Source organism: Rhodnius prolixus, unplaced genomic scaffold (genome assembly GCF_049639745.1).
Source record: "Rhodnius prolixus isolate KJV_2025 unplaced genomic scaffold, Rpr scaffold_19, whole genome shotgun sequence".
NCBI lineage: Eukaryota > Metazoa > Arthropoda > Insecta > Hemiptera > Reduviidae > Rhodnius > Rhodnius prolixus.
In genome coordinates, this window is record NW_027411584.1 from 715698 (window position 1) to 732369 (window position 16672).

General features: G+C 32.9%; 2 long non-coding RNA genes across 7 annotated transcripts in view; one reads left to right on the forward strand and one right to left on the reverse strand.

Moving 5' to 3' along the window:
* Positions 1-16672, forward strand: part of LOC141448315 (uncharacterized) — a 251436-nt gene that overhangs the window by 16588 nt on the left and 218176 nt on the right. The window lies entirely within an intron of this gene.
* The window catches only part of LOC141448291 (uncharacterized), a 41993-nt gene that overhangs the window by 1276 nt on the left and 24045 nt on the right, over positions 1-16672 (reverse strand). The gene's annotated exons all lie outside the window — the stretch shown is intronic.

Here is a 16672-nt window from a genome sequence, read left to right on the forward strand (position 1 = left end):
TCAAGGATTAATCCTTCCAGTTTAGCCCTGGGGCACTTCCCTTCCTCCAGATACTCTATAAATTAGTGTAGGTGTCAGCCTGGTGTTTACAAGTAGAAAAGAGAAAATTGAGATAGAAGTAATACTCTGGACCCGGAGAGAGAGAGAGGCGGAGAAGAGGATGAGATACGATGTCGTCCTGTATATAGGGAGTCCAGGGATAACTCTATAATACTCCTCCAGTCCAGGGGGGGGGAGCTGCACAATTGGATTTATGGGGTGTCCTTGTATAGAAGCTTTTGGTTTTAAATGTTCGTCAGCAGAATAGGGAAATAAAGATTTCTTGGTTTGTGCGTTTGCCTATGCACCATTTAAGGAAGGAAGAGGAAGTATGTAGAGTGTATATTTTAAGAATTTTGAGATCTCTCACCGGGAAATATCCGTTTTGAGATCTTGAAAGATCTTTTGAGTTCTAGCTGGAGGACACATCAAAATTTGGCCAACTTGAAGTAAACACTTTAATGAAACGAATTTTTTTTATGGTTTCATCAAAAAGCATAGCTCTAATGATTGATTTCTTTAAAAAACACTTAGTGCTCCGATTGCACAGGAGTATGTGGATCTGTAACTTTTATTTTAATCAGTTTTTCTAAAAAGAAAAATCGATTTAGGGTATTAATGAGGAAAAATCGATTTAGGGTATTAATGAGGAAAAATCGATTTAGGGTATTAATGAGGAAAATCGATTTAGGGTGTTAATGAGGAAAAATCGATTTAGGGTATTAATGAGGAAAAATCTATTTAGGGTATTAATGAGGAAAAATCGATTTAGGGTATTAATGAGGAAAATCGATTTAGGGTGTTAATGAGGAAAAATCGATTTAGGGTATTAATGAGGAAAAATCGATTGATCAAATCAAAAATTTGGCCTCTTTCTATTAGATCGGTGTAGTTACAGGCCCACACCTCAGATACATAAAGCAGGACACTCTCTGCTAGTGAGTCAAATAAACCAACTTTAGTCGACCACTTATCAGACTTGCACCTTCTTAAAATATTTATCACAACTGAATTTGCTACATTAAATTTCTTAATAAACTCATCGCATGCAGCTCGAAATTTTAGGGAACTTGTAAACACGACACCCAAATAAGTAAATTTTTTCACAAAATTAAGTTTAGATGACTTATAACATAAATGTTTAATATCACCCATTTTTGTACCTCTCTGGAAGGGAAGAACAACAGTCTTATCAACGTTCACAGTTAAACCCCACATCTGACAATACTTTTCTAACAAATCTAATTGACACTGTGCATCATTTCTGGTACCAGACAGCATAACAATGTCATCCGCGTATAAGATCATGTTCAGACTTTTATTAGGAGCAAAATCAATACCTGAAGACCCATTACTATTAAAGAAGCATACAATATCGTTAATATAGAGGGAGAACAGTAGCGGGCTTAAAATTTCTCCCTGTAAAACTCCCTCGGTAAACGGCATCTCCGAAGAAGAGGAATTATCTTGCGAGATGACAATATTCGTGCCATTATAAATAGACATTATTATTCTCAATAACTTGCCATTAAGACCAATACCATTTAATTTACTCCACAACTGAGAGAGAGGAACCGAATCGAAAGCACGCTTTAAGTCTACAAATGTTCCTAACAAGTACATTTTAAAAAATCGACTCAGTGCCTAAACAATCTGGACAGAAGACATACCAACCTATAAAAGTTTAACAATGGAAAAACAAATTACAATTTTTAATAAATACAAGGTAAATAATTGTATCAACTTCTATAAAATATGTTCCACAGCCTTGAACATGATCTAAATCTTTTTAGCATCAGTGAAATCAGTAAAAAAACTTAACGACGGAAGTTTACGGTTATCTTTCATCCCAAAACAGTCACCCATAAAAAGATGAACAATTATCACGTTGAGAATATGTAGCAAGAGTAAGCCAACGACACCAGATATTTTCCCATAAAATTAAATGATAATTGATAAAGAAAGATTGATAATTACAAACAAAAACTAAACCTACCATTTATATCAAATAAATAAAGCTATTCGTAATAGTTTTTGTGATAGGGTATTTCTTTAATCTTAATTATTCCTAACAACAAAATTACAGAAACAAATAAAAAATATTGGGGGAATTTCTTAATTAGATAAAACTGTTTATACAGGATTAGAGATTGACTTGAAACGTAAATAACATCCTAGAATTAAAAATAAAATAAAATAAGGGACCCAAGAGAATTCCCAAAGACATATTAACAAGTTTGGAATGCTGGTGTTGACATTTATCTAATAGAGGTTAGAAACACTCTCTTTCACCGTATCAAAAAGTATTACCAGCGTATAATATGTATATATATATAATTCCAGCTTACAGCTACCAGGGAGCAGCACAAAACGTTTTTAATACAGATTTACCTCTTCTACCTCCTCCAACCCAATCCATAGCTAAATCTTCCTGTCCTTTTTTTTAATGACATCCATTCATTATCTGCTTCAGAAAGCAGAGCTCTCGTTATCTCTATACTCCTAATCTTTTTCCCTTTCTCTTTTGTACGCTCTTTAATTCTAAGAGTATTAACATTTTACTTTAGTAGTTTATTTTATGCTGTGGATAGGATTTCATTTTTTTTTAATTTTTTTTTTTTTTTTGTATATATAAATATATTTTTTTAATAATATCCATTTTTTGTTCCGTTGCGTTCTTGAGAAATGATTCGTTAAGACATAGGTTTAATATTAATTTAAACTAGCTGGTTTTTTGCTTTTTTATTACATTACTATTTTTTAACTCTATTTTAAAGGCATCTCATTTACATATCATATCAAAATAAATATAGCTTATAATTGAGAAAAAGAAAGTGTATAAGAGAACAAAATTTCATACGAATACGTGGTTCACAGTGGGAGATATTGAACGGCCACAATTTTACAGAATTTCATGACCCAAAAAAATTTCAACCCTTTAGATCTTCTACATTTATAGATCTGTGCACAAAATAACTATAGCTTATAATTGACAAAAACAAAGTGTATAAGAGAACAAAATTCCATACGAATACGTGGTTCACAGTGGGAGATATTGAACGGCCACAAATTTACAGAATTTCATGACCCAAAAAATTTTCAACCCTTTATATCTTCTACATTTATAGATTTGTGCACAAAAAAACTATAGCTTATAATTGAGAAAAACAAAGTATATAAGAGGACAAAATTCCACACGAATAGGTGGTTCACAGTGGGAGATATTGAACGGCCACAATTTTACAGAATTTCATGACCCAACAAATTTTCAACCCTTTATATCTTCTACATTTATAGGTCTGTGCACAAAATAACTATAGCTTATAATTGAGAAAAACAAAGTGTATAAGAGAACAAAATTCCATACAAATACGTGGTTCACAGTGGGAGATATTGAACGGCCACAATTTTTTCAGAATTTCATGACCCAAAAAATTTTCAACCCTTTATATCTTCTACCTTTTTAGATCTGTGCACAAAATAACTATAGTTTATAATTGAGAAAAACAAAGTATATAAGAGAACAAAATTCCATGCCAATACGTGGTTCACAGTGGGAGATATTGAACGGCCACAATTTTACAGAATTTCATGACCCAACAAATTTTCAACCCTTTATATCTTCTACATTTATAGGTCTGTGCAAAAAATAACTATAGCTTATAATTGAGAAAAACAAAGTGTATAAGAGAACAAAATTCCATACAAATACGTGGTTCACAGTGGGAGATATTGAACGGCCACAATTTTTACAGAATTTCATGACCCAAAAAATTTTCAACCCTTTATATCTTCTACCTTTTTAGATCTGTGCACAAAATAACTATAGTTTATAATTGAGAAAAACAAAGTATATAAGAGAACAAAATTCCATGCCAATACGTGGTTCACAGTGGGAGATACAGAACGGCCACAATTTTACAGAATTTCATGACCCAAAAAATTTTCAACCCTTTAGATCTTCTACATTTATAGAACTGTGCACAAAATAACTATAGTTTATAATTGAGAAAAACAAAGTATATAAGAGAACAAAATTCCATGCCAATACGTGGTTCACAGTGGGAGATACAGAACGCCCACATTTTTACAGAATTTTATGACCCAAAAAATTTTCAACCCTTTAGATCTTCTACATTTATAGATCTGTGCACAAAATAACTATAGCTTATAATTGAGAAAAACAAAGTGTATAAGAGAACAAAATTCCATGCCAATACGTGGTTCACAGTGGGAGATACAGAACGGCCATAATTTTACAGATTTTCATGACCCAAAAAATTTTCAACCCTTTATATCTTCTACCTTTTTTGATCTGTGCACAAAATAACTATACTTTATAATTGAGAAAAACAAAGTGTATAAGAGAAAAAAATTCCATATCAATACGTGGTTCACAGTGGGAGATGTTGAACGGCCACAATTTTACAGAATTTTATGACCCAAAAAATTTTCAACCCTTTATGTCTTCTACATTTATAGATTTGTGCACAAAATAACTATACCTTATAATTGAGAAAAACAAAGTGTATAAGAGAAAAAAATTCCATATCAATACGTGGTTCACAGTGGGAGATATTGAACGGCCACAATTTTACAGAATTTCATGACCCAAAAAATTTTAAACCCTTTATATCTTCTACATTTATAGATTTGTGCACAAAATAACTATACCTTATAATTGAGAAAAACAAAGTGTATAAGAGAAAAAAATTCCATATCAATACGTGGTTCACAGTGGGAGATATAGAACGGCCACAATTTTGCAGAATTTCATGACCCAAAAAATTTTCAACCCTTTATATCTTCTACATTTATAGATTTGTGCACAAAATAACTATAGCTTATAATTGAGAAAAACAAAGTGTATAAGAGAACAAAATTCCATACAAATACGTGGTTCACAGTGAGAGATATTGAACGGCCACAATTTTTACAGAATTTCATGACCAAAAAAATTTTCAACCCTTTATATCTTCTACCTTTTTAGATCTGTGCACAAAATAACTATAGTTTATAATTGAGAAAAACAAGTATATAAGAGAACAAAATTCCATGCCAATACGTGGTTCACAGTGGGAGATATTGAACGGCCACAATTTTTACAGAATTTCATGACCCAACAAATTTTCAACCCTTTAGATCTTCTACATTTATAGATCTGTGCACAAAATAACTATACTTTATAATTGAGAAAAACAAAGTGTATAAGAGAAAAAAATTCCATATCAATACGTGGTTCACAGTGGGAGATATAGAACGGCCATAATTTTACAGAATTTCATGACCCAACAAATTTTCAACCCTTTAGATCTTCTACATTTATAGATCTGTGCACAAAATAACTATACTTTATAATTGAGAAAAACAAAGTATATAAGAGAACAAAATTCCATGCCAATACGTGGTTCACAGTGGGAGATATAGAACGGCCACAATTTTACAGAATTTCATGACCCAACAAATTTTCAACCCTTTAGATCTTCTACATTTATAGATCTGTGCACAAAATAACTATACTTTATAATTGAGAAAAACAAAGTATATAAGAGAACAAAATTCCATGCCAATACGTGGTTCACAGTGGGAGATATTGAACGGCCACAATTTTTACAGAATTTCATGACCCAACAAATTTTCAACCCTTTAGATCTTCTACATTTATAGATCTGTGCACAAAATAACTATACTTTATAATTGAGAAAAACAAAGTGTATAAGAGAAAAAAATTCCATATCAATACGTGGTTCACAGTGGGAGATATAGAACGGCCACAATTTTGCAGAATTTCATGACCCAAAAAATTTTCAACCCTTTATATCTTCTACATTTATAGATTTGTGCACAAAATAACTATAGCTTATAATTGAGAAAAACAAAGTGTATAAGAGAACAAAATTCCATACAAATACGTGGTTCACAGTGAGAGATATTGAACGGCCACAATTTTTACAGAATTTCATGACCCAAAAAATTTTCAACCCTTTATATCTTCTACCTTTTTAGATCTGTGCACAAAATAACTATAGTTTATAATTGAGAAAAACAAGTATATAAGAGAACAAAATTCCATGCCAATACGTGGTTCACAGTGGGAGATATTGAACGGCCACAATTTTTACAGAATTTCATGACCCAACAAATTTTCAACCCTTTAGATCTTCTACATTTATAGATCTGTGCACAAAATAACTATACTTTATAATTGAGAAAAACAAAGTGTATAAGAGAAAAAAATTCCATATCAATACGTGGTTCACAGTGGGAGATATAGAACGGCCATAATTTTACAGAATTTCATGACCCAACAAATTTTCAACCCTTTAGATCTTCTACATTTATAGATCTGTGCACAAAATAACTATACTTTATAATTGAGAAAAACAAAGTATATAAGAGAACAAAATTCCATGCCAATACGTGGTTCACAGTGGGAGATATAGAACGGCCACAATTTTACAGAATTACATGACCCAACAAATTTTCAACCCTTTAGATCTTCTACATTTATAGATCTGTGCACAAAATAACTATACTTTATAATTGAGAAAAACAAAGTATATAAGAGAACAAAATTCCATGCCAATACGTGGTTCACAGTGGGAGATATTGAACGGCCACAATTTTTACAGAATTTCATGACCCAACAAATTTTCAACCCTTTAGATCTTCTACATTTATAGATCTGTGCACAAAATAACTATACTTTATAATTGAGAAAAACAAAGTATATAAGAGAACAAAATTCCATGCCAATATGTGGTTCACAGTGGGAGATATAGAACGGCCACAATTTTACAGAATTTGATGACCCAACAAATTTTCAACCCTTTAGATCTTCTACATTTATAGATCTGTGCACAAAATAACTATACTTTATAATTGAGAAAAACAAAGTGTATAAGAGAAAAAAATTCCATATCAATACGTGGTTCACAGTGGGAGATACAGAACGGCCATAATTTTACAGAATTTCATGACCCAACAAATTTTCAACCCTTTATATCTTCTACCTTTTTAGATCTGTGCACAAAATAACTATAGTTTATAATTGAGAAAAACAAAGTATATAAGAGAACAAAATTCCATGCCAATACGTGGTTCACAGTGGGAGATATTGAACGGCCACAATTTTTACAGAATTTCATGACCCAACAAATTTTCAACCCTTTAGATCTTCTACATTTATAGATCTGTGCACAAAATAACTATACTTTATAATTGAGAAAAACAAAGTGTATAAGAGAAAAAAATTCCATATCAATACGTGGATTACAGTGGGAGATATAGAACGGCCATAATTTTACAGAATTTCATGACCCAACAAATTTTCAACCCTTTAGATCTTCTACATTTATAGATCTGTGCACAAAATAACTATACTTTATAATTGAGAAAAACAAAGTATATAAGAGAACAAAATTCCATGCCAATACGTGGTTCACAGTGGGAGATATAGAACGGCCACAATTTTACAGAATTTCATGACCCAACAAATTTTCAACCCTTTAGATCTTCTACATTTATAGATCTGTGCACAAAATAACTATACTTTATAATTGAGAAAAACAAAGTATATAAGAGAACAAAATTCCATGCCAATACGTGGTTCACAGTGGGAGATATTGAACGGCCACAATTTTTACAGAATTACATGACCCAACAAATTTTCAACCCTTTAGATCTTCTACATTTATAGATCTGTGCACAAAATAACTATACTTTATAATTGAGAAAAACAAAGTATATAAGAGAACAAAATTCCATGCCAATACGTGGTTCACAGTGGAAGATATAGAACGGCCACAATTTTACAGAATTTGATGACCCAACAAATTTTCAACCCTTTAGATCTTCTACATTTATAGATCTGTGCACAAAATAACTATACTTTATAATTGAGAAAAACAAAGTGTATAAGAGAAAAAAATTCTATATCAATACGTGGTTCACAGTGGGAGATACAGAACGGCCATAATTTTACAGAATTTCATGACCCAACAAATTTTCAACCCTTTATATCTTCTACCTTTTTAGATCTGTGCACAAAATAACTATAGTTTATAATTGAGAAAAACAAAGTATATAAGAGAACAAAATTCCATGCCAATACGTGGTTCACAGTGGGAGATATTGAACGGCCACAATTTTACAGAATTTCATGACCCAAAAAATTTTCAACCCTTTAGATCTTCTACATTTATAGATCTGTGCACAAAATAACTATACTTTATAATTGAGAAAAACAAAGTATATAAGAGAACAAAATTCCATGCCAATACGTGGTTCACAGTGGGAGATATAGAACGGCCACAATTTTACAGAATTTCATGACCCAACAAATTTTCAACCCTTTAGATCTTCTACATTTATAGATCTGTGCACAAAATAACTATACTTTATAATTGAGAAAAACAAAGTGTATAAGAGAAAAAAATTCCATATCAATACGTGGTTCACAGTGGGAGATACAGAACGGCCATAATTTTACAGAATTTCATGACCCAACAAATTTTCAACCCTTTATATCTTCTACCTTTTTAGATCTGTGCACAAAATAACTATAGTTTATAATTGAGAAAAACAAAGTATATAAGAGAACAAAATTCCATGCCAATACGTGGTTCACAGTGGGAGATATTGAACGGCCACAATTTTTACAGAATTTCATGACCCAACAAATTTTCAACCCTTTAGATCTTCTACATTTATAGATCTGTGCACAAAATAACTATACTTTATAATTGAGAAAAACAAAGTGTATAAGAGAAAAAAATTCCATATCAATACGTGGTTCACAGTGGGAGATATAGAACGGCCATAATTTTACAGAATTTCATGACCCAACAAATTTTCAACCCTTTAGATCTTCTACATTTATAGATCTGTGCACAAAATAACTATACTTTATAATTGAGAAAAACAAAGTATATAAGAGAACAAAATTCCATGCCAATACGTGGTTCACAGTGGGAGATATAGAACGGCCACAATTTTACAGAATTTCATGACCCAACAAATTTTCAACCCTTTAGATCTTCTACATTTATAGATCTGTGCACAAAATAACTATACTTTATAATTGAGAAAAACAAAGTATATAAGAGAACAAAATTCCATGCCAATACGTGGTTCACAGTGGGAGATATTGAACGGCCACAATTTTTACAGAATTTCATGACCCAACAAATTTTCAACCCTTTAGATCTTCTACATTTATAGATCTGTGCACAAAATAACTATACTTTATAATTGAGAAAAACAAAGTATATAAGAGAACAAAATTCCATGCCAATACGTGGTTCACAGTGGGAGATATAGAACGGCCACAATTTTACAGAATTTGATGACCCAACAAATTTTCAACCCTTTAGATCTTCTACATTTATAGATCTGTGCACAAAATAACTATACTTTATAATTGAGAAAAACAAAGTGTATAAGAGAAAAAAATTCCATATCAATACGTGGTTCACAGTGGGAGATACAGAACGGCCATAATTTTACAGAATTTCATGACCCAACAAATTTTCAACCCTTTATATCTTCTACCTTTTTAGATCTGTGCACAAAATAACTATAGTTTATAATTGAGAAAAACAAAGTATATAAGAGAACAAAATTCCATGCCAATACGTGGTTCACAGTGGGAGATATTGAACGGCCACAATTTTACAGAATTTCATGACCCAACAAATTTTTAACCCTTTAGATCTTCTACATTTATAGATCTGTGCACAAAATAACTATACTTTATAATTGAGAAAAACAAAGTGTATAAGAGAAAAAAATTCCATATCACTACGTGGTTCACAGTGGGAGATACAGAACGGCCACAATTTTACAGAATTTCATGACCCAACAAATTTTCAACCCTTTAGATCTTCTACATTTATAGATCTGTGCACAAAATAACTATACTTTATAATTGAGAAAAACAAAGTGTATAAGAGAAAAAAATTCCATATCACTACGTGGTTCACAGTGGGAGATACAGAACGGCCACAATTTTACAGAATTTCATGACCCAACAAATTTTCAACCCTTTAGATCTTCTACATTTATAGATCTGTGCACAAAATAACTATAGTTTATAAGTGAGAAAAACAAAGTATATAAGAGAACAAAATTCCATATCACTACGTGGTTCACAGTGGGAGATACAGAACGGCCACAATTTTACAGAATTTCATGACCCAACAAATTTTCAACCCTTTAGATCTTCTACATTTATAGATCTGTGCACAAAATAACTATACTTTATAATTGAGAAAAACAAAGTGTATAAGAGAAAAAAATTCCATATCAATACGTGGTTCACAGTGGGAGATATTGAACGGCCACAATTTTTACAGAATTTCATGACCCAAAAAATTTTCAACCCTTTATATCTTCTACCTTTTTAGATCTGTGCACAAAATAACTATAGTTTATAATTGAGAAAAACAAAGTATATAAGAGAACAAAATTCCATGCCAATACGTGGTTCACAGTGGGAGATATTGAACGGCCACAATTTTACAGAATTTCATGACCCAACAAATTGTCAACCCTTTATATCTTCTACATTTATAGATCTGTGCACAAAATAACTATACTTTATAATTGAGAAAAACAAAGTGTATAAGAGAAAAAAATTCCATATCAATACGTGGTTCACAGTGGGAGATATTGAACGGCCACAATTTTACAGAATTTCATGACCCAAAAAATTTTAAACCCTTTATATCTTCTACATTTATAGATTTGTGCACAAAATAACTATACCTTATAATTGAGAAAAACAAAGTGTATAAGAGAAAAAAATTCCATATCAATACGTGGTTCACAGTGGGAGATATAGAACGGCCACAATTTTGCAGAATTTCATGACCCAAAAAATTTTCAACCCTTTATATCTTCTTCATTTATAGATTTGTGCACAAAATAACTATACCTTATAATTGAGAAATACAAAGTGTATAAGTGAAAAAAATTCCATATCAATACGTGGTTCACAGTGGGAGATATAGAACGGCCATAATTTTACAGAATTTCATGACCCAAAAAATTTTCAACCCTTTGTACGTAAGTGTGCGTTCAGTTGTATATTAACTAGAAAAAGACCTGGAAATAAGGTCTTTCTTTTAGCTTACATTGGCCATTTGACATTGTGCATTGATTTTGACCACATATTTTTAAATTTTACTTGATCATGTTTTTGTTCATTTTAAACATAGTAGCATAGTAGTTTCTATTCCATCGTTAGACATCGTAGTAAACGATTTCCTCTACGACAACTATGTACAAATATCTAAAGTGTATGGATTTCTTAGTGACTGACTGCAGCGCATTCTTGTAGTGAAAACATTTACTACCAAACCTAGTGTTGGTTTATGCAAACAGAATTTTAAGGTGATCGCATATTTCTCTCTTTCTTGATAGTATTATACGTAATTTTTTTCCCTCCTCCATTAACATTGCATAAAATTTAAATAATTTTTTCTATCAATTTATTATTATTTAGTTTAGAAAATTTACTGATAGAAAAAAAAAAAAAAATGTTAAACAACCGGTTTTGAACTGACAACTTAGTCGACAGTAAAAAAGCTATATTTATAAATTTCCTTCTAATTTATTATTATATTTACTAATTTTTTGATTTAGTCAGCATAGTAATTTGCATTCCAGTTTGTCGTAATAATTTTATTTTTTAGTTTAAAGGTTTTTTTTTATGTTATTAAAGGGGGTCTCCGCAGGTTTTAAAATTTTATTATAGCAATATTAACATAAGTTAGAAAATGCTCGTCAAGATTTTTACTATAATTTAATAACCAATCATCTTATTAATTTTTTTTTTTAATAATGTCGAACTAGTTATAAATCAAAGATTATATTACTTGTGATTTTTTAGAGCAGTAATTAATTCAAAACATTTTTTATCACTGTATTTTTATAAATTATTGCTTTTAACTTTCATAATCTTGTTTAGCATATATTCGGCGGTAACGAGGAAATATTTTTATGAGTTAATACGAGGGTCGTTTGAAAAGTCCGTGCAAAAATAAAAACTACTTAATTTTTGGGGGTAAACCTTTTTTATTTTTCAACATAGTCTCCTTTTAGGCTTATACACTTCGTCCAACGCTGCTCCAGTTTGTTGATCCCTTCCGAATAATAGGATTTGTCCAAGTCTGAAAAATAGCCATTCGTTTCTGCAATCACCTCCTCGTTTCAATAAAATCTTTTTCCCGCCAGCCATTTCTTCATATTGGGGGAACAAATAGTAGTCCGAGGGAGCCAAGTCTGGAGAATAGGGGGGGATGTGAAACGAGTTGGAACCCTATTTCCATTAATTTTGCGACCACAACTGCTGAGGTGTGAGCTGGTACGCGTTGTCGTGATGGAAAAGGACTTTTTTTGTGGGCCAATCGTGGGCGTTTTTCTTGCAGCTCGGTTTTGAAACGGTCCAACAACGATGAATAATATGCACCTGTAATAGTTTTACCCTTTTCCAGATAGTCGATGAGGATTATTCCTTGCGAATCCCAAAAGACAGTCGCCATAATCTTTCCGGCCGAAGGAACGGTCTTCGCCTTTTTTGGCGCAGATTCCCCCTTTGGTAACCCATTGTTTAGATTGTTCTTTGGTCTCAGGAGTGTAGTGATGTATCCATGTTTCATCCACAGTGACGAAACGACGCTTAAAGTCCTGCGGATTCTTCTGGAACAGCTGCAAACCGTCCTTGCAACACACGATTTCGTTTTTGGTCAAGCGTGAGCAATCGCGGCACCCATCTTGCGGATAGCTTTGTAATGTCCAAATGTTGATGCAAAATATTATGTACCCGTTCATTCGAGCTGCCCACAGCACTAGCAATCTCACGCACCTTCACTCTTCTGTCATCCATCACCATATCATGGATTTTATCAATGATTTCTGGAGTAGTAACCTCAACAGGGCGTCCAGAACGTTCAGCGTCACTTGTGCGCCCATATGGCCACTCCGAAAATTTTGAAACCACTTATAAACTGTTCTAATCGAAGGTGCAGAGTCACCATAATGTTTATCAAGCTTCTCTTTAGTCTCCTGAGGCGTTTTGCCTTTCATAAAGTAGTGTTTAATCAACACACGAAATTCTTTTTCGTCCATTTTTTGAAAATCACTCGACTTCCTCGATTCAAACGAATGTCAAACACAAAGAAATAGACCGATCTGGCTGAAACTTGGTGTGTGTTCTTCCAAGAGATGCTACTAACTAAACATAACCTCGATACGCGCCAGTAGTGCTATCTCTCTGACTTTGCACGGATTTTAAAAAAAAATTATTTCATTATTTTTTTTTAAACAGTAAATTCCTTTGTATGAACACAATATTTCACAAATAAACAAAAATCCACAGAAAATTATGACGTCATATTTCGATTTAGTTATTCAAAATTTTTTGTTTACGTTTATTTGAAATATTGTTCTAGGAAAATTTTATTAATGGTTGTGGGTGGGTGGGGGGAAATGGCTTTGGCTTTTCCTTAAAGGGCCACTCATAATAGGGTAATGTATGGTTCAGTTTCCCATTATGTCATACCGAAGAGATCAGTTTCTAGCTCAAATTCAGAGTTTTGTAGAAAATTCATGAACACCGGAAGTATTTCGTAATGGACATCACCTATTTCCTATTTCTTCTAGTTTTCCTGCATAAATTCGATTCATAACTTTTATTCAAATAAGTAGGTATTGATCAATAAGTTTGCTTTAAAAATTACAAATTAAAGTTCAGTAACAAATTTATTTTTTTCCAGTAAAATTTAAAAAATCCAAAATTTTCCAAGATTGCCATTTATTTTTATGACATTTATTAAAACATAAAAAGTATTTGAAACAACATGGAAGAAAAACAAAATAAATAAAATAACTTTATAATAATAAAGTTTCAAAATTTGTGACAGCCAATATCACAAAAATTGCCAACTGGATATGGCCAATATTATCTTGTTAAACACGAGTACTTCATCATAAAAATGTAAACATACATGGTTCACAAATACCATAAATAAATAAATAAATGGAAAAAAAATAAAAAATTGTGTATATTGCAAGCTTTTTAGTAATAATGCCTAGTCGTGACTTGTCAGGTGGTAAAATACATGACTAATGTAGCTGTTGTATAGGTTGGCTGCCTTGTTTCCAGTAACAAAAACAACAACAACAACAGAACAAGGTTTTTGTATCATTAACAAGGAATACCTCGCCGCTTCCGTTACGTCACTGGAACAGATACATACAAACCTACGAATGGACGGACATTTATTTGTCTGATCTTGTGGACAGTTTAATTTTTATGGCAAGCATTCTCTCTCTTTCTCTTATTACTTCATTTATTCAGTTGTTCGTGTTTTTGTTTTTTGTCTAAGAAAAGGTGAGACTTGTCTAGGAATGGTCTAGGTTTGGGTATGTACGAGTATGTAAGTATGTGAACCATGTTATGGATTTGGAACCATCATTATTTATGACGAGGGGCGGATCCTGTTCCCCCTAGACACTGCAGCCTAGAGGCCTATTTTGCCACCCCCCCCAGGTAATGTGGTTGGTAAATCCTCCCCCCTTCATAACCAGGTCCAGGATCTTAGTCACTAGTCTCTGTTATGAACTAGATCTTCTCTGACAACAAATGGCCAATTCTATCACAACGCAAACTTTGCGATAGCCTACACAGCCTATGCAGTAGGATATATGAGATGCTGTTTTCTGCTCTTCCTGACTCACCTGAGGTTTCGGTTTAGGTTACCCAATAAAGGAAAATGTGTAAGGAAATAAGGACCTGCAAAGCTAATATGCATTTGTGGTACTGGTTTCGATTCCCCTGGTCTAGAGGCCTTGGATTTTATTTAATGGTTAATAAAAGAAATTTACAATAAAGTACGTTAGACGGTTATATACTAGACCCGCAATGCTAAGATGTATTTTAGTGGGTTCTATTCCGGGTCTTAGGCCTTGAATTTTATTTAATGGTTAATAAAAGAAATTTACATTTAAGTATGTTAGGCGATTAAGATACTAGACCTGCAAAGCTAAGATGTATTGTTGGTTTAGTGGGTTCGATTCCCCCGGTCTTAGACCTTGGATTTTATTTAATGGTTAATAAAAGAAATTTACTGTAAAGTGTGTTAGGCGTTTATATGCTAGACCCGCAAAGCTAAGATGTATTGTTGGTTTAGTGGGTTCGATTCCCCCGGTCTTAGGCCTTGAATTTTATTTAATGGTTAATAAAAGAAATTTATAGTAAAGTATGTTAGGCGGTTATAGGCTAGACCCGCAAAGCTAAGATGTATTGTTGGCTTAGTGGGTTCGATTCCCCCGGTCTTAGGCCTTGGATTTTATTTAATGGTTAATAAAAGAAATTTACAGTAAAGTATGTTTGCTAGCGGCCTCTGTCCACGACACCTAATTGGTAATTGGACGTTAAGCCCCGCCTGAAAAAAAATAGGCGATTACTTTACTTTAAGATGAGTTCCTCCTGCAATTTATACCCTGAGATGTCCGCCTCTTCATTGCCCTTTCTCAAAAATCCTCTCCTTCTCTTCCCTTTTAGTTTTGTTCTTCTTGCCATCAAAACAGAAAGTGACAACCTAAAAGAAAACTTAGTTATTCCAATACAGTCCCATCTCTCCTCATTAGAACAGTGGTTCAAGAGATGGGCTATTAAACTTAATGAAAGCAAGCCTCAAAATATCACCTTCACTCTTCGGCGCATTACTCTTCCTCCAGTCTTCTATAACCTAACAGTGAACGTTGCCCGCTACCTTGGGCTTTACTTAGACCGAAGACTATCTTGGAACCCACCACACTAGACTTAAAAGATCAGATCTGAACAGACGCTATCGACTACTTAAAAGACTCTTAGACGACAGATCAAAACTCTCTCTGGACAACAAAAGACTAATTTATACTTCTATTTTGAAACCCATCTGGGCGTGTGGAATATAGAGCTGTGGGGTTCAACCAAACGCTCCAATCTCCGAAAGGATTCAATCTCTACAATCTAAAACACTACCAACTATTGTACACGCTCCTTTTTATGTCTCCAACCTGGACTATACACATTGACCTTAACATTCCTTTTGTCACACTAGCTGCTAAAACAAGATACAGAAAACTCCACTTCAACCTGAAATCTCATATAAATCCTCTAGCTAAAAATCTTTCTTCTAGAACTCTTCCTGATAACTTGGACAAGACGCCTTAAAAGACAGTGGCCTCGTGATCTCCTCTCAAGTGAAGAGAGCGACTAATAGCCTAATATTTGGGAGTGTTACCACTGGGTAACTTCTCCACTCGTATACTTCTGTTATTCAATGTTACTCTGTTATCACTGTTACTTATAGCGCTAACGCGCTGATTGTAGCATAAATAAATGCAAAAAAAAGGAAAAAAAAAGTTATTCCAAAAATATAGACGAACGATAACAATGTTATGTAAATAAATATTGACGTAGAAGGGCTTAGAGGTTCTAGGGTACATAAATATATCTTTATATAATACAGATACATATCCGTAGGTTATGCATGTTTATCCCGAGCATATACATGTATAAAGTAATGTGTCAGTAGATACCTTGTAGTTGTGAAAAAGGCCTTTATCTAGGGGGAGGGGGTTA